The sequence below is a fragment of the Plectropomus leopardus genome, chromosome 1 (assembly GCF_008729295.1).
Source record: "Plectropomus leopardus isolate mb chromosome 1, YSFRI_Pleo_2.0, whole genome shotgun sequence".
NCBI classification, from domain to species: Eukaryota; Metazoa; Chordata; class Actinopteri; order Perciformes; family Serranidae; genus Plectropomus; species Plectropomus leopardus.
The window spans coordinates 8,486,681-8,510,413 of NC_056463.1; the positions used below are offsets into that span (position 1 = coordinate 8,486,681).

Here is a 23,733-nt window from a genome sequence, read left to right on the forward strand (position 1 = left end):
TGTGCAGCCGAGGGGGAGGAGTGGGGGTGGGGGGACTGCGAGGCTGGCCTCAGCTTCGGCTCTAGCCAGGCCCTGCTTGGCTGCACTCAATCTCAGCCCAATAAAAAGCCCTTCATTGGCAGGGTGCAACTGAGCCAGACGGGCTGGGAGCATGTGGCTTTTAAAAATGAGGAGGGTGGAATAAGAGGGAGGGAGGCAGGGAATGAAAGTGGGGGGTGAGCCAGGGAGTAAAAATGAGGACTATGATTCGGTGAGAAAGACGGATAATAAGAGTGTAAGGTGAAGGAGAAAACACAGAAGCAGAGATTTTGATAGATAGGGAACTACACAGAGCCAACTGTGTCTTCCCAGAAAGGACACTTTTTGAAATACTGCTTAGCCGGTTCTGTCAGGGCTGGTTTCACCCAGGGAACGGAGAAACAGATGGGTTGTCTCTGAGCTATCTCCTACATGTGGGAGGTGAAAGGGTGTTGTTGGGGACTGTATGCAACAGCAATCGTTCGCCAATCGTTCTTTAATCTATCGTGTTCACCAAACAACACAAGCCTGTGTCTGGCATTCATTAACCCTCAAACAAATGCAGCTGCCCTCAGGAAACTGTACTGTAACTGCCTCTCCATTTTTTGCACGCACAAAGTGTGTTATTTGTTTTTCCATGGCTGCACAGCACAGAGCGAGAGCCCACATGCAAATACTACTCATGTATGTATCATGTATCGCAATTCAAAACACTGTCTCCTAAATGAGCCACAGATGACATCCTCAAAAACACAAATTTGTCTCGATTACTTCAACCAAATTAACTGGCTTAACCCTTTGAAACCTAGGGCGGCATCACTTTTCTTGTGCTGCTTTCAGATGCCTTTTACAAGTATTTAGACCTTTGCACTTTGAGCAAATTGGTGCAATTTCTTTCAAAAACATGGGGAAAAAGGTAGTGAGCACCTTGGTAATAAATGCTCACAAATTGCAAGAAATAATAATAATTAAGAAAACTATTTTTAAAAAAGAAAAATGTCTAGGAAATTTCTAATTATCATAATTACATACATAATATACATATTTTGTTACAGAATTCTTATAATTTTTAAATGCTTTTCTCAGGTGATTTCTTTTCTTTTCTTTTTTGTTGTTGTTTTGTTTTGTAAATGATTTTCAGGTAGTTTTCTTGTACTTTTTCCTAATTTCTTGCTATTTTTTTGGGTCATTTGTTTATTTATAGTTCATTTGATAGGGACAGCACAAATTAACATATTACAACTTCAGCCTTTTACAAACAAGCTGTAGTAACTTATGTTTCACATATAGAGACTATAGCTTTTGCTAGTTTCTAACTTGTGTCCCTAGTTAGGTTTTTAGTAAACAAAAAGATTACATATAATAACAGTTATGGTTAAAAAAAACAAAAGTATGATATCGCAGTTAAATACAAAACCCAACTATAGAACATTATAAAATAGTTTAAAATGCTCACATCTCTGATTTTGCTTCAGCCAACCTGTAACACGTTTGCCTTCTTCCTATGTTTTGACAGAAATAAAGCCAATTTGCTCATGTTTTGACACGTTAAATAAGAAATTTGTAATTTTTTTAGTGTTTATGCAAATTTCTTATGGGGTGCAAATGTGTCTATACTATTGCATATTCATGTGGCATCTTATGGGAAAGTCGTGACTCAACACAGCTGCTGTAGTCAGCTATAATCTGTGTTTTTTTCTGGACTGAAAAGAAAATAAATTTGTGAATGTAATAAGCCTCTATTTGGGTCAGCATGCATACATTTTACACCCTAAATTGGCAAATAATGGACAAGGCTTTTATTCACCTCAGCTGAAGAGAGAAGCAGGCATTCATTTCAGACAGGCTATTATGACAGACGGGCTTTTATTTCTAATTCCCCGTTTTATATATGCGTTTGATGATATTTTAGTAAGAATCCTCCCTGTTTTCTGATTTCCCTCCATCTGCTGTTTGCCGTTAATGCAAACCAATTCCTCCATCTGTTTCACATTAAAAGCCTTCTAGCGGTTCGGGAGAAATAATCTTTTCACGTCACATTTACTGTGAAACATCTGCAGGAAGTGTTGAGTTTCATTAAGAGCAGCTTAACATCATGAAAGGCGGCAAAGTAGAGAGCTGATCAGAACGAATGAAACAAGTGAGTGAGAACAGCATTTTCTGGTTAAAGGGGAAAAAGAGCAACAACAGTTAAGTGTGTATCGCTTAACAGTGTTGTACTGATGGCAGTTATGGATTACAAATGTTAATTGGGGGGAATTAACCATGCCTGCCATCACAGTACACGTACCAGTCATTTCGTGTTTTACATCTCTACCCTTGGTCTTTATTTAGATTTTATTTATGATTTCAATGTAACTCAGTCCAGATGGGACCAAAACATATTCAGATTTTTTCAGTCTCACACTTGTGAAGGTGTGTTGGCACAATATTTAGTGACACAATTGTGCTAATTGTTTTTCGATTTATCAAACCCTTTTCCCACCAAAAATAGTGTGTACATTCAGTAACACAGGAAAACCTGCAATAAGAGGCTATACACTCCTTTACCATCTGCAGAAGACAAGTATGCATTTCTGTTTTTTTTTTTTTTTTTTTTTTTTAAATTAGTGTCACAATAGTTGCAAATATGCCAGAAAACAGGTTAGTAAAAAACAGAGCAGCACAGAGCACTGTAAAAGTGTTATGGTTATTTCTTTGTGAGATCTGTGACTTATTCTGTCTCTCTTTTGAACTCTACTTTGAACAATGTTCAAGCCATGCTTGGACAAAAAAGTAAGGTATTCTGTGACAGCACGTCTTTGTATTGCACAAGAAAACAGGCAAATATTAGTACATCCGCACAGGCGTCGTGTTTCAGACATACTTTATTGATCCCCTGGGGGAAATTGTGGAGTTACTAGTTTAAAAAAGTAGAACAAGTACTATAAAATACAACAGCTAAAAGCAGGAAAAAAGTAATAAAATGAGCAGGAGCGACTGCAACAGGCTGCATGCACGTTGCGCACTGGTCACCATCATTCTTTAGATAATTTTTTTACAACTGTGGCTACTCTGGACACTGTCTGTCACTTTTTGACATGTCTGCTCAAACCCAGGATATTTATTCAGCAAAGGATTTTTTAAAAAAGTGCATGTGAATGGATATGGCAGCAGCAAACTTTGTCGCTAAAAAAGGTACTGCTTTGCAGACCAACAGTTCATCTCTATCTCTTAGATAAATCAGAATTGTTACAACTAAGAAAGCAATTAATGCCATTAGCACCACCGAAAACCCATGCCTTTTAAATGATGACAGCTCAGTGGTCGATGACTGACTGATTGGTGATGGACGATGACGAGTCATTTGTCCGGGAATGAATGCTGTTTGCAACCTTTTCACTAAAGACAAAAGGTTTTTTGTCCTGTGGAAAAGGGGCTTTAGAAATGTCACATTACACTTAAGTTGAAAATGGCCACGTTAATTGTTGGCTGTATCTATGCATATTTAAAGAACAGCTTAGATGGATGGGAAAATACTGACAACTGGTTTATTCAGAGACTCAACCACCTGGTATCAACGGATCATGTAAACAGCTCAACTCAAACAGGATCTCTACTGGAGTATGGCAATCAGCCAAATTACACCATGCGTGTAAATGTAGCCAGAAGCATAATTGATTTAATTTGCCTTTTAGAATTCAGTTGAACATTGTGTTTCGTTTTCCAGCCACGTTTACCCTTTCCTGGAAACAAGGGTAAATCATCATGCAAGAATTTATATTTACCCCTCTATTAATCCCTATTTAAATCATTTTTTAATGAACTGGCATCTTTTTTGCATTTATAGAAATCTTGTATTCTTTGTATAATGGGCAAAAGAAATGCAAACAAGTCATTTCTAGTGCAAGCAATTAGTATTTTTACCATTATAATAACTGCTAAAAACTTTTCTCTTATTCAGATTCAAACTCAGACATAATACCTGCTGGTATGTACATGTGTATTAAGAAACATAATGAGGGAGAAAATTAAGAAATGTACGTGATGGTAAACAAAACGTCACACCTCAGAGCATATTAGAGCTATATGTCAACAACTACCGAAATAAAGTCACTGTTATGTTATATTACCTGAAAGATTATATACGGAAGATTTCTGAAATAACTGATTTTTGTTACACAAAACAAAATTCCACAAATTTTCAAAAACTGTCAAGTTTTTTACTAATTCCGTGATTTTCCCATGCTTGGAAAATGAGCTTGTGAAATTCCATAACTTTTCCAGGTTTTCCATGACTGTGAGAACCTTGCCTGTTATATGGAGCGTACTACCTGAACCTAGCAAAGGAATTATTCAGTCCTTACTAGAGCTGAAATGATTAATCAATTAATCAATTGGTTGATAGTCGGAATCTTTAACAGAAACTATTTCGTCTTTTATCAAGCAAAAAAAAAGCCATTACGGCAAACCTTTCTCTAATTTTAGCTTTTTAGTTGTGAGGATTTACTGCTTTTCTTTTTCTTATGTGATAAATAAATTAAATATATGTCAGTTTTGGTTTTTGGTGTGATAGGAAAAATTCATTATATTATGACATTTATATCTATAATGAAAAAAGAGTGAGTTATACACATTCTTTGCTTTCCTATTAATGATGTTACAAGTAACCTAACTATTAATAATGTCTGTACACTTACACAAAGTTTTTATCTTTAGCTACCAGGGCAGTCACATACCCAGCGCATTCTCAGACACCTTTTACAACCCCTTTAAAACTGGCAGCAAAAGGTACAACATATGTACCTCCAGCCACAATGGACACAGGGTTAGTTTGGATCACACTGGTGCCATGTGACATTAACCCAAAGCAACGCTACCCTTATCGCTCTAAACAGGCAGCTGGTGCAGCTTTGTCTTTCATTTGAGCTGAGGCGCACCGAGTTGCACGGTGATGATTAAAAATTTAACATACTCCTTCACCTCCAGAATCAACTGGTGTCAAGTTGGAGAGTGAACATTAATTATCTAGGAGTGTCCAACACCGGCTCCTGAATTATTACATTATTAATATCCTCAACACAACGAGAGACATGTCTCATTATTAGCAGCTCGGCACCAGGGCCACGATTTTCCAATTACTGCCACAGAGTCAGTCTGCTCAACGGCAAAAAACACATTTGCTTCACCTTGAAAATGCTCTCTGTTTCAGTACAACTAAAAGGTCAGTTCACACATTTTACACCGAAAAAAGAAAAAAGCCAACAAACATATGTCAGGTTGTTATTTATCTCAAAAAGTACATATGTAAGTTTGTACTCTGAGATAATTAACTGTAAAAATCTTTCTTTCTTTAATCAAATCATCACTACAATGTAACAATTACATCAAACTACCAATTGAGGATTCTTGGCGGGATTTACTGATTTACCTTGGTGTATTTATACCGTGGTGTTTGGTTCAAGAGCCAACTCTGCGTGTCGGCAATTCAGGCTTCATTATTGTTTTGATGTAAATGACTTCAAGCTGTCACCAGCCGACCATCCCACTATTAAAATTCCCTGGTAGACTGAGGAGCGAGAGGTATTAAATTTATTTTCTTCTTGCCTCTTTCCTTCCTGCCTCATAAGCATAACAATTCAGCTCTGCAAAAAGGAAAGCTGGTGAAGAACAAGACTCACTTAAGCCTTTTTAGCTACCTGTAGTGCTGACAGGTGTAGTGAAGTCATGTGTTTTTGCAGAGAGATTCACACAGACTTCCTCACTTAGCTCAGTTCCACTTTCCTAGCCATGTTTATGACTTCACCTCCTGCAGTGGCCCTCGGGCAAGAAGAAAACAAGACTGCCTCACAACAGACACATTTTTTTAGACTCAACAAGCAAACTGCTGGAACTTTCCAAGGAAAAGGGGGCTCTCTCTTGTACTCACAGTTAAGCTTCTGTTTGACGAGAGCTGGACTCTTACAAACATGGAAAAATAAACACATTTCTAATGGCAAGTCAAGTCTATTCTTTTTATTTCGTGCCAAATCATTACAAAAACTAAGATTACTGCCTTGCAACAAACCAGTTGCATTTACAGTTTGCATCCACATCTTGTGAAAACATGGATGCTTCTTCACACACATCAGTTAAGTAACTGACCAAATATCTCTCAAATATCCCACCATGTCATCACTTCATCGCTTTATCCTGTTTGACATTCGGGTGACTTTTTTTGTCATTATTAAAGTATGAATTCTTGAGTTATGGCCAAAATCGTGTTTTGTGAGGGTCACAGTAACCTTGACCTTTGACCACCAAATTCTAATCAGTTCACTCTTGAGTCCAAGTGGGCATTTGTGCCAAATTTGAGGAAATTCCCTTTTTAATTCAAAAAGAACCAATTATTACCAAGACCTTGGCAACAATGGTTAGGAGAAACTTCCTTTAAATATGCGGCAGAAAAAGGCATTTTTAAATACTGACAAATTCTAAATTACAAAAGAATTGAGAAAATATTATGCAAGGTTTAATAATGTGGTTAAGAAGTTTTAAATCCTGAACATGAAAAGATAAGTAGATGTTATTATTACACCTGAGTTGAAGTATCAGACAACTGCACTGCATTTACAGAAAATCACACAGTCAGACCCTTCTACTTAGTAGTTTCCTTTACAGCACACACTCTGGAACACAGCAAGAACCCCTGGAGACAATTACCATGTCTGCTTTCAAACTTCGACTTCAAAGAAAAATTCCCGGGAATCTAAGGCATTAAAACTTCTTATTTTCCACCACAATCTCCTTTTATCGGTGCCACAAATCCAGCTCTACTTAACACAGGTGCTGTCAGCAAAAAGGGCTCGTATTTTAAGCAAGGTAACAAACCACTTCACAGTGGGCATTTGATTTCATAATGTGGAAATTGAGAGTGACCGGGGAGTTTATGAACATGTCTGTCTCTTAAGGTGAATATTTGCTTTGATATTCTGACACTGGGGTACAGCCCTCCCATCTGTGTTCACTCAGCCTCTGTGGGAAATAACTGTCTTTTCCCTCCTTCTCTCGAGGCTGGCGGTTTGAGGAAGGAGCACAGAAGGAAGGCTGTCCCTTGATTCTTATCAAAGGCGAGTTTTAGGTTTCTCTAAGCCCATGGGTTAGTGCAACAGCTTACAATAGATAAGATGATCATACTGATACTTTCAGAGGAAAAACTGTTAAACAGAAGGTGTTGAATGAAAGTGCTTTACAAGTCCTTTTCAATGTATACTTTTCAATGTATACAGTTCCTGCTAGTGTGCTTAAGTATTTTTACTTAAGACACAATATGGAGATTACATGGATGTTTGAATTTTCCAAACCAATACAGCTCTGGATTAGTTTAGGCTATTAAAAAACACTCCTTCGTTACAGCTACTACACCCTGTTTCAGTCCTCACATGGCACATAAGCACTTTACAATGATACTATGGCAGATTTACAACTTAAAAATTCTAAGTAACTTTTAAAATCTAACAGGTCCTGGATTTCAGACAAAGGCAGAACAACTGCAGCTTCTTGTGTCAAATTTCAAATTTTATCAGCTGCAGTTAAGCTAGTTAAGCTAAGTTAGCCCCATGAGTTGGTTGAAAACACTGTCCCTCGATGACTTTTAAATGCTTCCAGCATTCACTTTATGGCTGCAAACACACTAAAAAATATTAGTATTTAGCGACTAAACCTACATTTCTCAGGCAAAAAAGTCGTCCCTACCAAGTGCAAAATAGTTGAAAACATGAAAATAAATAAAGAATATTATTCTTGTACTGCAGCGTAGTCCAAATACAGATGTGAAATTTATCAATATTTTATAGATATCGTGATATCAGACTAGATATCTTCAAAGATATTGAATATCTTAACACAAGTGTTGTCTTTTTGTGGTTTAAAAGGCTGCATGACAGTAAAGTGATGTAGTCTGACTGGTCACGCTGTTCTGTTATTTGCCTTTACCCAATTATATCCACATTACTGATGGTGATCCATCCAAAATTTCATTGTGTAATATTTGTAGAAACCACTGATAGTCAACCCTATAATATCATGGCAATATTGATATTGAGGTTAGTTAAGTTAGTTAAAAATATAATGATATTTGATTTTCTCAATATTGCCCAGCCCTATGTCCAAGAATTATAAAAATATAATTCTAAATATAATATGATGAGGAATACTGTAAAATCAAACTGTTATGTCTTACCTGGTTTGGTTTGATTAATTTATATTTGTAAGTTTAAAAGTGAGAACACACTTTAAAAATAGCAACAAGAAAAGGTGCTTTTAGGACGTAGCCTATTTGCTGTGTTTGATAAATATAATATTATCACAGATAATGTCTGAAGCTGCCGTGTAAACCTCCTTGAATCTGCGCTAAAGAGCACAAAGGAGCTGCTAACGTTACCCAAATCAATGCAAACTAGCTTGAGGAAAAACGACACCGTGGACATGATAGTCAGAAACATTTTTTTCCTTGACCAGTAAACCCACAAACTAATGTAGTTAGTTAATGTTGTTCTCCTTTGCTTAAGAAGTAACACTCACTTTACTACTTGTAGTAGTAACCCAGCAGCTTATTAGTGGACAAACATAATAATCCACTCCTTACATTTTTATGATTTTCAAAAGCAAAAAAATGACTACAGCTTTATCATGTGGAGAAATCTGATGATGAAGAATGATAGGCCTTACGTTATGATTGCCAACATGTAACTCAGACACTAACACTAACAGTTGTTATATACCAGTAAATCCTTGTATAAATGCTTTCTGCCTATGCTTTGATTGTGGTTTCATTGTAACTATATTAGAGGTCTCAATACAGCAACTTCTAAAAACATTAAATCTAACATTACATACAACTTTCACTGCATAATATATATTTTTTTTTTACATAAATGTTTCAGTTAAAGTCTACAAACGGTGATATGAATATGTGCTTTATATTATTCTTTTGTCTTATCCAAATGTCTGTTAAAAGCTAAAAAGCTTCTCACACAGTCTATTTGAACTTGAGGTCAGAGGAGAGGATGACTCAGTTGCTTTTGGGCAATTCCAATATTATTTCAGCGACGCCTGGACACAAAGTGAATGACGAAACACCTTGAGCTTTTAATCTAAATGGAAAAAAGATGTGTTCTTCCATGGCATGACCAGGGACACAGTTAATCTGCGATAACATGCCTATGTTTTTTAAACACCCAGGGCAGGGGATGTACAGTTTATAGATGAAGTGCCAGCATTATTCAAGTAATTATGCTGAATCTTATTCTCGCTACACTGACCACCAGAAATTTGAGAGGGGAAGAAAATGATGTTGCATGTAAATCAATACTCTACTTCACACACTGAGCCTGCCAAAGTATTTGATGGCAAATTGCCCAGTGGACCATGGCAGAAGAGCTTGTGCACTGTGTGCGTCGAGAAATTTCACTAAATATGGCAAAGGAAAGATAGGAAGCTGGCAACGAGGGGAGTAAGACTGCAATTTCCTTATTGATTCTCAATACATGTTTAAATGATGCCAATATTTTACTGACTCAACAGTATAGTATATTAAATTTACATGACATGCATTTGTATGTGTGGTAAAATATCTAGTAAAACCTTCCCAGCTAAGAAAACAGTGTTAGAAGCCTGATGAGGTGGATAAAGGTGAACTTTAATATTTCTTGCTGCTCAGTAAGGAAATCATTTGCTTATAAAATGCAGCAATCTATCTGTTCATTCATGTGTAAACATTAATTTTTCATGTGGTTAACTAGTCTCTGTCATGCTGATACGCTGTTGCCTATTTGACAGGAAATCACACATGAATGCTTATCAGTCAGTTTTTATCAGCTGTGATTTTGTCAACCTGTTAAATGGAGCCACAGCGACATCATTTTTACTTGTTATGTACTTGTAAATGTGACTGATTGTGTGATTTCAGGTGCAGCAAAACAATCCTTGATTAAGCTTGACAGTTTGTGACATTCAAGGGAGCTGCGTGAACACTGCATATGGACTGGTGCAGCCCATGTAGCTCTATTTTGTTTTTCAATTTTGGAGCCTGGGGGCCCTTTAATGATGTCAGATAATACCATTGACAAGTCAATATGCTTCTAATTGACACCTTAACTGAAAATATGAATAATTAATCATAATTTCTTGCAAAAAAAGCTGCCTTTAAAAATTCAGAATTCAACCCTAAATGCTTACTGAGAAACACAGGATGCTACCTTTTCAAACCTGCAATATTTCAGTGCACATGGGGGTAAGAAGGTTGAGAGCCACAGCTTCAGTGTGTTATCCACTGGAAATACACTGTTTGCACGCTATTTTAGAAATAGACAGGGCTTAAAAGTTCTCTGTATAGCAGCAGTGGTTTTATATAGCACCTCAACCTTTGCTGGAGGACTGCTGAGGAACCAACATTACACACCTCATCTCAGTACAAAAGGTCACAAGAAGATTTTTTAACCTCAGTGAGGTCCTAACCCAGCTATTTCTGGGAAAAATCGTGTTTATTCTCAAAGTTATATCCCTGATACTTGAAATGTTGGAGTTTGCTATAATGTAGCATCTTCAATGTTACATTAATCTCATCTAGTCTTGAATGCACTATAGTGAACAGCCCTCTCCTTATCCTACATTGGGTACTGCTAGCGGCTGTAATGCACCATTAATAAATATGTCCTGTAGATCAGGACAACCCAGTTTTGTTTGATTCCTTATTGTCCAAAATAGGGGTGGATGATAAAACCAATATACTCAAGGTATTGCAGCTTGTGCAATATATAAAATGACTATGCCTGTGGACTACGAGTATAAATTGTCACATAGTTTTTATAAGCCCCTGGCGTTTAGGTTCCCTCATTCTCCTCTGTGGCTCTCTGCCTCTTGCAGACACACAAACACAAAGCAGGCTTTTCAGAGCACTGGACCATAACTATTTAGTCACATTTTGCGACCATGGAGAACTACTGCGATTCGCAAATACTATTAATATATGAACTGAAGAGCTGTTAGTCTGTTTCCAGCGTACAGTAAATAAATCATCACATTTCACAGCACTGTGATAACAGTCTAACTAGCTCTGAATGCTACCATTTGGTCACATATTGCGACCAAAATGTCAAGATATATACAGGGTACTGGGATATAGCCTTAAAATATCACAATTTCTTTTAAAGCCATTTGGCCCAGCCCTGGTCAGCGCTGACCGCTGTTGTTGATGCTGGAACATGACAGACTCTCTCCTCCATTAGCGCACTCTGGAATGAAAATTTAGAACCAGTTCATTTCACATGAATCAGTACTCTGAACTCCTTCTGTTTTTGTTATTTTATACTCTTATAAAAGAGTCCACCGCTTTTTAAATAATCCATGCAAAGGTAAAACAGTGTATCTGTGGATGCTCGAACACTTTCTGTAGTTTCACCTTGCTACCTTTCAGCTCTAAATTTGAAAGTCGGCCCAAAAGATTTGAGCATGAAGGCAAAGACATTTCAGCAAGACATCACCACACAAAGGAAAAGCACATCATTTTGATGTTAATTCTGCTTGATCACAAGCAGGTAGTTGGTGTATATGGGGCAGACCGTGAATTCCCTGCTTCCCTCGGCACATATCACCAGAGCCTCATTGAAAATAATGATCACACTCCTCCTGCCATTTACATCGACAGCAGCTCATACCGAGGCACAATCCCCTGTGTTGCAGAATTAAGACATTTACTGAGTGAGACTAATGGAGCTCATGCACTACAGATAAATAACAGCATTCAGTTGAACAAAATGAAACAATAGAGGGAAAACTTTCTTTTGGTTATAAAAACTTAATTCAATCTGGTTCTTGTGTTTGTTACTTATCAAGCCAGTCTATTCATAAAGGCTCTGGCAATCTTCACTTGATGCTCACGACAACAGCTGGCAGCACCTAGCCGACAGCTTGTGGACACAACCTCTTAAAAGATCTCATTAATGTGTTCTCAAAACAAATGAATGGAAAAACTTGTTGCAGGTTTCACGACTTTCTAGTTTTTTTCTGCCCAACTGCTGCTTGCATATTCTGAAAAGCTACTCTATTGAATATAAAGTAATCTCCTACTATTCATTTCATTACAAGTGGTCAAACCATTTTTTTAAACCTAATAACATGCGTTTGTTACCTAGCCTAAGGAAGAAAACCTAAATGTGGAAACTGTGCATTTAGTGTGAAAAAGAAAGTTTTATTCTGACAAAAGACAAAATTAATGTAATGAGCGTAACTTGACCTGACATCCTTAAACAACCACAACCGAGATTGGAGGGTTACCTTGAGCGTCATAATTTGATGTTTAGTGTCAGTATTTGCGAGTTGGGAGTGAGAATGTGTTGGTAAAAGCCATCCTGTGAGCATTACAAAAGAAAAGAAAGAAATTTCCAAATTTGCATAATGCATTGTTTTTTTTTGTTGACTTGTTAGATCATCAACCGGAATAATATAACTGTGATCAATATTATTCCTTTTAAGCCAAATCAGACCATCCTTATTAAAAAGATTTAATATCAGAAGGGAATATGCGTTAAGATTATACAGATTGAATAGCAAAGAAACCAAAGATTTAAGATACTCACTGAAAAGTCATTGACCCAATATATTTTGTTGAGCATTTTAAGTTTTCCAGTATTTTTTTTCCTCTCTTTTTCCTTTGAGTATGTCCTGGGAATAAGTCAGACTGACTGTCTTGATGGGCAAATGGAAGCAAATTCTTTTTTAGTTTGCTGCACACAAAAAGAGAAAGATTAATGGCACTGGAAGCATGGACGGCCTCCCTCGCCTCCCCCTCTCTCTCCATACTTTCCTCCCCTCTGATGTCGCTAGCAGGAAGTTGCTGAGCAGACATGTCATCCAGCAGAGTACAATTGAGTTTGTAATCTCTGACCCTGCAGTGGCAGAGAGTCTCTCGCTCTCTGTCTCTCCGGTTCTCCCTCTTTATGAGAGATACTTGTGGTTATACTGCTGCTGGGTTGGGGCTTGGCTGGATAAAGATCTCTTCTCAAATGAACACACACAGGCATGTGTGACATAAAGCAATTGCTTAGGCATGCCTGGGGAATGCTGGCAAAAACACTCAAAATCAGCTAGACGTAATGAGTGAAGTAATGCCTGTCCTCACATTTGGATTGGAACAGGCGTAAAGAATAATGATTAAATTGAGAGCTCATCCAATTTCAGATAGCACCATCGCAGGGAAACATGAACGCCCACTGACTTTGTGCAAAGTACTTACTGAATGCGCCACAAAACCTTCATTCATTTCCTCATTCCAAAAGAGAAAACTGGCACAGACACTAGCCTCATGAGGAGCCATTTTGGGGCATCAACAACAAACACCAGATGTGGAGATGGGAGATAAATGTCAAACATATTGATTCTATGCTTCATTAAAGCTTATTGTGGGAGGTTGGTGTTCGCCTGCGGCAACACAGTAAATACATCACAACATTAAAATCTACAGAGGTCTCGTTTTTCCCATTTTATGCAAACATTGTTTAACACAGTTGGGGTCGTTATTTCAAAGAGAGCACAAACTGAGAACCAGACGACTGTTACATAAACTAAAAACAAAAGGCTGTTCCAGTTACGTCTGCTGGGACATGAAAGAAATGCAAACACACCTATTCAAAAACAGCAACAGCTAAACATACTTAAACCACAAAATCACAGGCTTTTAAAGTTAGGACAGAAACAGTTTCAGTCCATTGACTTGATTTAATTCCTTTGATTTTATTTACTACCCTCCCTCGATGTATTTAGCAGTATTTAGAAAGTATAATTTATTTCTTCAGTAATGCAGGCAATTGCAGGGAAGCTAGGTTGTCTACAACAAGCCAAACAGCATTGGAGAAACACTGATTAGTAGCATGAAAGTGTTTTTACTGGTTTAATTCAGCGGAAGATTCAGCTACTGCTAAAAACTTCCTGAACAATGATCACTGAGGGAATCATAACCAGGAGAAATTTCAGCTGGTTGTAACCTGAAATCCTCACAACTAGATGCCACTAAATCGCCCTCAGTCCTAAACTGTTCCTTCAATGACCAACAACAAATATGTTTTCCTAGTAAAAAAAAACAAAAACAAAACAAGAACAATTTCTTTCTTTTCTTGTTGATTCGTTTTTAAATTTACATCAGACTGTCTTATTTCAATGCAGCAGTTACAAAACAAGAACTAGATTTCATATCCTTTCATTCCTATTCTGCTACAGTCAGTAATATTAGTCAGTGGTGTATTATTATGAGTACCTTGCAGGCTTTCCTGTTTATGTCCTAAATGACTGTAATGGAGTAATGACTACATAATGACCTTGACTTTTGCAACATTTTTTCCAGTTCAGAAAAGAGACTGCTTCACAGCTTAGAAACATGTCAAACATTGAAGAGGTCCTCCTTAAAAGACCAACAATGATCATAAATTTTAAAGACTAAAGAAAGAAGAATCTGAACCTGTTTAGCATTCAGTCTAACAGCTTGGTATTCAGTTACCTCTCTTTGATTCTAACATATTTTCATCAACACTGCTGTCTCTCAGACCATCAAAGGAAGCTGTCTGAAATTACTCGTGTTGCCTTTATCTTTGTTCCAAGTTCCTGTGATCAGCATACAGCAGGAGGAACAAGTCCTATTAAATGTGCAGAACAAAATGGTGGAGAGATAATAAAGGGAGGGGGGGCTTCACTGACAGTTCCCCCAACAGCAGGAATTGAATGGCATTCAATGAAGTGGTTTAAGGACAGCAGTGAAATTCTAAACAGTGTAGCAGGCCATTTCAAGTCTGGCAGATGGTTCTATGTATTTTTCATGCTGTTGAAAACCTGTGACTGAGGTTTGGTTGGTTGTCATCCAGTGCCTGGGGACTCTGGACTGAATGCATTCTACACACCACTGCAGAATCACATGATGTCTGACCTCTCTGTCATGGCAAACTGCCCAGCAAGGAAAAGGGAGGAAGGGGAGGAATGTGAGTGAGTAGGACTGAGGGTTGTGCAGAACGAGATAGCAAGAGAGAGAGAGAGAGAGAGAGAGAAAGAGAGCGATGCATAGCTGCATGTAAGTGTGCACGACTGTTCACTGAGCATAATCTGACTTCTCCACAAAGACATACAATTTTACTGCCCTGACCTGTAAAACATACTGTTAGAGGGAAAGTGGGGGATAATATGAAGATGGAATGATGGAGGGGGGAGGGGAGCCGCTACTGCTATGGATTCACGCAATGTTACAGAGAAAGAGGGGGAAGAAAAAATAGCATTGCCTGACTGCCTGACTTACCTTCCTTTGGAATGCATCCAATATATCCTCTGTGTGTGTGTGTGTGTGTGTGTGTGTGTGTGTGTGTGTGTGTGTGTGTGTGTGTGTGTGTGTGTGTGTGTGTGTGTGTGTGTGTGGCATGCTGGCAGGAAGGCTTTCAGCATATAAATATCACATTACCACACAAGGAAACGCAGGCATCAGTCCGAGCTTCCAGTCGGCCTAACAAGCACGGGAGCCGCTCAACTCTGGAGGTCAGAGGGAGAGCTCGCACAAATGGAATTCCACAGAAACCAGCACTTCTTTTAACAGATAAGTGGCTAAGCTTGCAGCTATGTGATGCACCATACACCTATGGTTTTAGTTATCTGACATGTGCTAGTGTGCACACATCTACTGAACTGCTGTCTATATACATGGATATACATACTCTGCTTTAATGGGGTACGATATAAACTCATCAAGAAGCTGAAAGTTACAAAGAAGAACAAAATAAAAGATTGTTTTATTAACTGGAGGGTAAAAGATAAAATACAAAAGAGGCCAATGCAATGACACTGAGACTGAGATAATATAAACTGCATATACAGAGCAACAATGACTTCTGATTAAAATGAAACGACTCAGCTGGGACAATAGTGGCGTTATCAGGGCAGTGAAAAGCTTCTAAGATGACTATGTGATTTTTTTTTCATCATCATCATCATCTATTTTGTACATGTTTTTTTTAAATTATTGTTAACGGCTATGTTTGCAAATAACACAAATAACGGAACACATTTATTTCTCTGCTGCTCCATCAGTCAATCTCTGAAGTCTATTCTGGGTCCACTCTTAACACACACTATAATATACAGTGATTTCTGTACTAAAATGTATGCAGATGATACTGCTTCATACATCAACCAACCAACCAACCAACCAATCAACCAACCAACCAGTTACATGAAATCATACAAAGTACAACTAGGGGTGCGCCATTTCATATCGTCCACAATAATATCGGTATAAATTTTAATATAAGAAAAAAATTGCATCACGAATGGCAATATTTTGACTTGTTGACATATTGGTGTCTTACCGTTACGTACAGCACTAACAAAGGTGGCTGTGGAGTGGAGTGACCTCAATTGTTTCTGTTGCTTTACAAATTAAAACCCACCACAGACTTAGTGAATTCAGCAGTGGCACTGACAATGGTGTCCTCCAATGTGCTCCAGACCGTGTAGTGTAGGGCAGACTGTGGGCGGGCTCTGATTGTTCTGACCCTTTACGGCCCTCTCGCATCACTTGAAGCATGTGTTGGCTTTTTTTGTTGTTGTTTTTTTTTTTTCATATTTTAGCCCCTCAGCAAGATGGTCCCTTTCCAGGGTTCTCTGTTCTGTCAGATCGGTATATAGAAATTACTTTTTCTGATATACCATTGGAAACTGATACGGGCATGGAGATTGTCCAGTTCATTAACAAACGCCTGTACAATGGCGAGAAGGATGCTTGGCAGAAACGATCCATGTGGCCAGGATCCCAGCCCCTACACACTTGCCACGGTGCCTCTCCAGTATAGAGATGGATGAGTGATGGCTTGACTTTAAGCTTTAACAGCCACTTGACCAATCACAAAAGCATAATCATTATTTGTAAAATACATGTGAAAGAATTAATCTGCATAAATTTATGCAGTTTCCCATACGCCGATTTATTTGTGGTGGCCTGCCACAATATGAACATTAGCCGCCACATACTGATTTTCTAGGTTTTTTTTTTTTTTTTTTACCAGGACACAGTTTTTTTTCTCCTCATGTTTTTTTAATTAATTTATATTTTGTGGAAAACACATGAAACAGCTACATACAGGGTTTCCCACACATTCATTTATTTGTGGCAACTCCCCACCATTACAACATCTGCTGCCATGTATTGATTTTATATTTCTGAGCTGGACATTCATTAGGAGCAGTGGTGGAATATATATACTGCTTGGTTATTCATTGCTTTATACTCGCAGGTCACAGAGCATAATGTGGACACAGACGTAGCAGCAGAACACCAGAAACTTGACTGTTCATTCGATTCTCTGAACTTAAGAGAGGGGACACAGAATATATATAAAGGGATATACACAGAAAGAAAAAAATACTGTTTGCTTTTGCCAGTTGCTATTACATACATGTACTGTATGTAAATAATACAATTGCATGCTGTATGCAAATGATAGTCATATACTGCTGTATGCAGACAATATAGTCATATACATATACTGTATGCAGATGATACAGTTGCATACTGAATGAAGATGATACTGCATAACTCAATCCTGCAGCAAGTCCTCATTTAAATGACATTTCAGAATGCATTACTTAAGCAGCTGAACAATATTCTAGCGTTATTCATGTTTAATGTCTTGCTCTTCTTTCCTGGTGATGACTCAGGTGAAAAGAGCCTTTAAAAACATCTGAATTTGTGTTTATATAGCCTGTAAGTGGATTGTGACTTATTGACGAATGAAATGTGAAACCTCAGTCTGGACCAGTTGGGAACCACTTCTGTAAGCCATACAGTACAAGCCACATCTCAAATATGTACATCCGATATACATGAGCGCCAGGGGACCTGCATTATGTTAGCCTTCAACATACCCAAGGTTAATAAAACATGCTTATCTGTGAAACATTGGGCTGCACTGCTGTTCAAAAACCTCGGTAAATGTTGAAACTTCCATATTGCATTACTATGCCTACATTTCACCATCAGGAAATCCATAGGCTCCTTTGAGCAGATAATATATGTATGCATCAAAACACACACACTCAAACACACAAAGCCTTTGCTTTCTTGCCCTTAAAGTAAATTCATATAAATCAATACAGCACTGAACAGTCACCAGTTTTTCTCTCAGCATGCCTGTGCAAAAGACTCTCTGAATTGTATTCACCAAGACATGTAGCTCTGCAGCTGGTGTTATGGTCTTTGCAACAGAGAAATAAATCAGACCCTTATTAAGAGTGTGGACTGATCCAATCAATTTTTTCACCACAGGAGTGTAAGTTGATGGTGTGATTCGAGCTCTGTATGCGGTGAGATGTGCATTTGCCTGTGCTGTGAACCTGACTGAGAATGGGTCTGTGCATGTGTAGATAAATGTTGTACTCAAAATATAGTAATGCTTCATTTTATGCACGATTTTAAAATATTGAACAGTTAAGTGTCATTTGTATGTGTGAAGTAAACCATCTGCAGCATATCCACCAACCATAAACCTGATTAGCTTGGCCTGGGCTCTCTGCTCATCCTTTTTAATTATGTCCCTCTGCCTCTTCTAGCAAAAACATTCCAGTTTTCAATGTCTAACTAGAGTTGGGCCAGTGTGAAAATTTGAGTGATGTACTTGTCTCCTGAGCAGAACATTATAAAACTGTGTGTCAACAGAACACCAGCATCACATAGCATCTTGTAACATTAGAGCTCTCGCTCCACACTGAACCCATTAAATATGCTCTTCTATAACATCATGTAAACAAACCATGAAGCTATTATCTGTGCGTTTGAGATCAGACTACAGACAAAATAAAAGATGAGTGAGGAGCCTAACTGCTATCTTAGTAAATTTGCAATGTTACAAGAGAGCAAACAGTAAGTAAAATTAGCCTAGCTTGTTTTTAGCAGAAACTTTCTACTTCTCTGCAATCTCACCCCAGCCAGCTAACACTGCTCAGGTTTTTTAGTGAAACAATAGAAGGTTTCATGTAAAATGTTCTCATTTCAACGTCAAGAATCAGCAATTCCTCCTTCATTGTGGAGCTTTCAAAGCGAGCTTCAGGAATAAATAGACAGCAAATGTTTCAAATCGGATGTGTTATTTGTGCAGTTTTTGGTTCTTAAAGACACTTACTCGGCCATGCCCCCTTTTATCAACCCAAAAAGTTTAAAAAAATACACTGCGTATGCCGCTCTCTCCTCTCTGCTGAAAATTAATCTCTTTTATGTTGCCAACACTGGCCGTACACATGACCTGCTGGACACAAATGGCTCAGTTAGACCATTTATAAGCATAATATTATATTAATCATGCTGCCATATTGCTTATTACTTTTTTTTTCTTTTTACAATTTCACTTGCTGTAATGACAAATGCTGGTTCGGCCAGTTCGCATATAATAAAAATGGTTTAGCTTCCGAACCGGACCGGCAAAACCGTAAATCAACCCAACTCTATCTGTAGCCTACCTATCTCCTCCCCAACACCTTCCATCCCGGCTTTCTGCAGACAGCAGGTCAGGCGTACATCTCCACCTACTGCTGAGTGAGCACTGGGGTGGGGTGGGGATGGAGAGACAGAGCACAGATCATAATGGCTGGCCAATTATCAGCAGTGTGGGGGGCTGGGGAGTTGGGAGGAGTGAGAGATTATGGGGAGGATGGATCAATACACCAGTCAGTTTCTAATGAGCGAAAGAATTGGTCCAAGTAAAGCAGATGGAAATCCTGCTCAGCCTGGGGTGGTCTTTCTTCACTGTCTGTCAGCAGGGTATCAGGTTTTTGGTGCTTTTTTGTACAACAGCGCCCCAGCAGGGGAGTGACTGCAATCACACTAGATCAGTGATATTCAAATATTTACAACATTTACTGCATTTATAGTGTTTCTCTCATGCTCTCCTGATCCACCCACATTCCAGTTTCTCTAAATATTTCATACATCACTAGGGGCAGATTTGAAAGAGCCTGAAGAATAATGGCTGTCTGTCCTTCAACACCACCCCAACTCCCCCTCCCCCCTTTTAACCACCCACAACTGCCAGCACAGGACAGTAAATCCTACACCTCACCCACTCGCCGAGCCCAGCAGCTCAGCCGTGTGCTACTATGCACTCACACAACATGCACTTTTTTGCTTACATGAAAGGAGCCAAGCTTACACTGCTAAACAGCTAAAAGTCGCTGCTTTTTTTTAACAAAATGGTGACTGAAATAAGCACGAAACAACTGTTCTGCGGCATCAATAGGCCTGTGGTACTGTTGTTCTTCTCTGGTTGCTTCACTATTTTCTACATCTGCCTTTCTTTCTTTTTTTTCTGAGGGGCCTTGTGTTGGGTGGGGGTGTTATTTATGGCTGCTCTGTGCATGTGGACACACACACACACACACACACACACACACACACACACACGCACACACACACACACACGCACACACACACACACACACACACCCTTTCACAGGATGAAAGGGCAGTCACACTGCCTGCAAACATGATTTTACAGCCCTGGGTGGAATGAGTGGTGGAGGAGAGAATGAGGACAGAGTACAAAAGGGGAAAGCCCTTAGATTTACAGGTCCCAGCAGCCAGAATGCAAACCACGTAGCAGCACGCATTTTTAAGATACATTATTTGTCTTAGAAATAAGACAACTGACTTTTTGCAGGAGGACACACGTGTTAAAATGTGTGAGCAAAGATGCATGGAAACACATCCTAAAAGGGCATAATTGCATTTTCCACTGGTCTGTTTTTTTTAACTGGAACAATTTCCAAATGTGATCCATTTTAGGATCTTATCAACAACTGCATACAAATGCGTGTGTACATGGGTTTGCGAGCTGGTGTCTTTGCACAGTTTCACTTTAGACTAGAGTAGGTAGAGTAAGACATTTAGATGTTTGACTACAACATCAAAAATAACGAGTTGTAACTGATCAAATAAGGGTGTGTATTTGTACAGAGAGTTCCCTCTGACTGATGTGGTAGAGGAAGTTAATACTCTTAACAATTACTAAGCCGCTTGAAGTACAGCTCAACACTGTTAATCAACAAAATAAATGCCCACAAATAAACAAACATGTTCATAACAGGGGTCAGAATCACCAGAGGGCTCCCGATATGATATTATCATGATAATTTAGTCACAATACAATATTAGTGTGATTTTAAATGCTTTGCAGTATGCTGAGTATTGTGAACACATAAATTGCAGTCAATCGTGATGAAATACTTTTTTTAACTATAAGTTATATCTACATAGGATAGTTTTCAGTCTGTTCATCTCACTTCAATCAGTTCTATTACAGTAAACTGTATCTGATTTTAAATCCACTATTGCAATGCAAAATGTTACAATACTTTACTGTTCTGATTGTGTTTATAGTTGAGTTGTTACTCATAAAGCCTGACATTACTTGTACTTAAGGCTGCAACTAACGATTATTCTTGTTGTCCAATAACCAGCAAAGATCAAGAATAAAATGTTAGAAAATAGTAACAAATGTCCATCCCGATTTCTCTGAGCCCAAAGTGACATCTTCAAATTCTTTGATTCAGTCCAAAACTCAATTAACTATCGGTGTAGACGTTACAAAAAACAACTAATAATCACATTTAAGAAGCTGGTTTGTTTAGCATTTTGGATTAAAAAAATGATGATTATTATATAAATTGGTGATTATTTCTCTAATCTATTTATTGTTTCAGCTCAAATAAAACCCAACATACAGTTTACTGTATATGGATGAGACCAGCAGTCCTCAGACAGAGCAATCTCTCCAAAAGCCGGAGGCAATCCAGCCAAGACGAGGATGGCAATGTAATTAACTCTAAATGTGTTCCATTGACAGCGAATGGGAGAGCGACTCTGTACACACATGATGACTGAATGGGGAGTAGGTTGTATTTCCCACTTTATACTTGGTAAAACTACAATTAATTACATCAATTTGGGTATAAAAGCCCAAGTAAACAGTTAATGAGTCCAAAAAGGGGCAGCACTGACCATACTGCCAATGGAGCACCTCCATGTTTTGCCACATCACATGTTCAGAGTCCTCGTAACACTCTGGTTAAGGGTGGATTTCAGTTTAAGTGTTATAGGAGACATAAAATTAAAAGAAGAAAAAGCAGCAGTACACTCTATTGTCTTATTAGTAATTAGAGGGTTTTCTTCGCTATTTCTGTCTCCTGTGGCTGTGAGACAAAAAAATACGCCCTTTTTGCTGTGAATGTATGCTGCATAACCACAGTAAAACTAATAGGCTGGTGCCAGTGTAATGTGTGTATATAAAGCATTTGGGTTGGATGTAGCTGGCATAGTGAGGGCTTGGATTTGTGTTTTGGTGGTTCTTCCTGAGGTGTATACTGCCTCCAATGGGAAAGACTGAAAACAGGCAGGGATATTCTGGTGAAAAGGTGAAGTCTGACATCTGCTGGTAAGAGACGACATTGCAGCAATTGTGCACACAAGGTACAAAATCATGATCAACTCAGATAGTTTCTTTCAGTAAAATACCCAAGAAACACACAAGACAGTGTGTAGGAAGAATTATAGTCATCCTGCAAGCATATAAAACTGTCCAGATTTTCTCTAAGCAGCTATAAGTTTGTAATTTCACAATGATTTAAACTCACAAGAGTGTTTCTGTCTGGAGGATAATTACGCTGTTAAAAACATTGTATGACTGTGTTTTTCTTTCCCACACTGTGTGGTCTTGGATGAAAAAAGCCTCTGGATGTCTATAAAATAATAATGCGCTATCCAAGAGGTCTGGGTGTTTAGCTGTGTGTCAAAATTTCCACAATGATGTTCATCTGATTCCTGCAATTCCAATACTATTACACGATGAGACAAAATGTGGGGCAGAGAGACTGGAGAAGCCAAACACAGGAGGGTGGGAATTATAACAATTACAGCATTCAACACGAAACACGATCAAAAACAGCAACGACAGCAAACTGTCCACCAAGTCAGCAAAAAGCCGCACACACATTTTTGCCCATTTTATTGCAGCTAGCTTGGTTCACAAAGCACCCAAACAGACTCTGAACTCAAAAAAATAAAATTCTCCAAGTCACAAGTAAACAAGTAACTTGGCAAAACATCACAATAGCTTTGTGTGGCCTTATTTCACACTTTTATTCAAGTCTTTTTTTCCTCCACTTTCCCTTCAGCCTATTTAGCGCACACTTTGATTAAAATAAAATACTGTTCTTGTCTTTGCTTGATGGTTTTGCTATAGGGCCTTGTCCTGGTTTATGTACACTGTTTCTGAATTGCCACCCACATTTCTGATTTGTGTGGTGATTCAATGACACTATTGTTATTCTTAAGTTATAGTCTGTGCTTGGGTTGAAGGGGAGCCTGATTCGACCACCAATCTCACAGTCGAATTGTAGCAGATTTATATTTAATAATCAGAGCACTCACATTATAACGTGGTGCCCACAGGGCGCTAAATGTTAATTAACTCATGAACAATTCTCTGTCAAAATCAGCAGGGGGGGCAGCTGATTATGGCCTGCTGCTTGCATCTCTCTTGCACTCTGAGATTTTTTTGTTTACAACCACAGAGAGAGAGCAGGGACCAAACTAAATGACACCTTCTGTCTGTCTATCAGTGTCTTTGCTCCCTTTCGGTACTGTGGACAGCACCGCTGCCACACCTACACACGCCTACACAC

At 38.5% G+C, this 23,733-nt stretch overlaps 1 protein-coding gene across 1 annotated transcript in view; it reads right to left on the reverse strand.

The window, feature by feature from the left end:
• The window catches only part of trip4 (thyroid hormone receptor interactor 4), a 102,382-nt gene that overhangs the window by 74,070 nt on the left and 4,579 nt on the right, over positions 1–23,733 (reverse strand). The window lies entirely within an intron of this gene.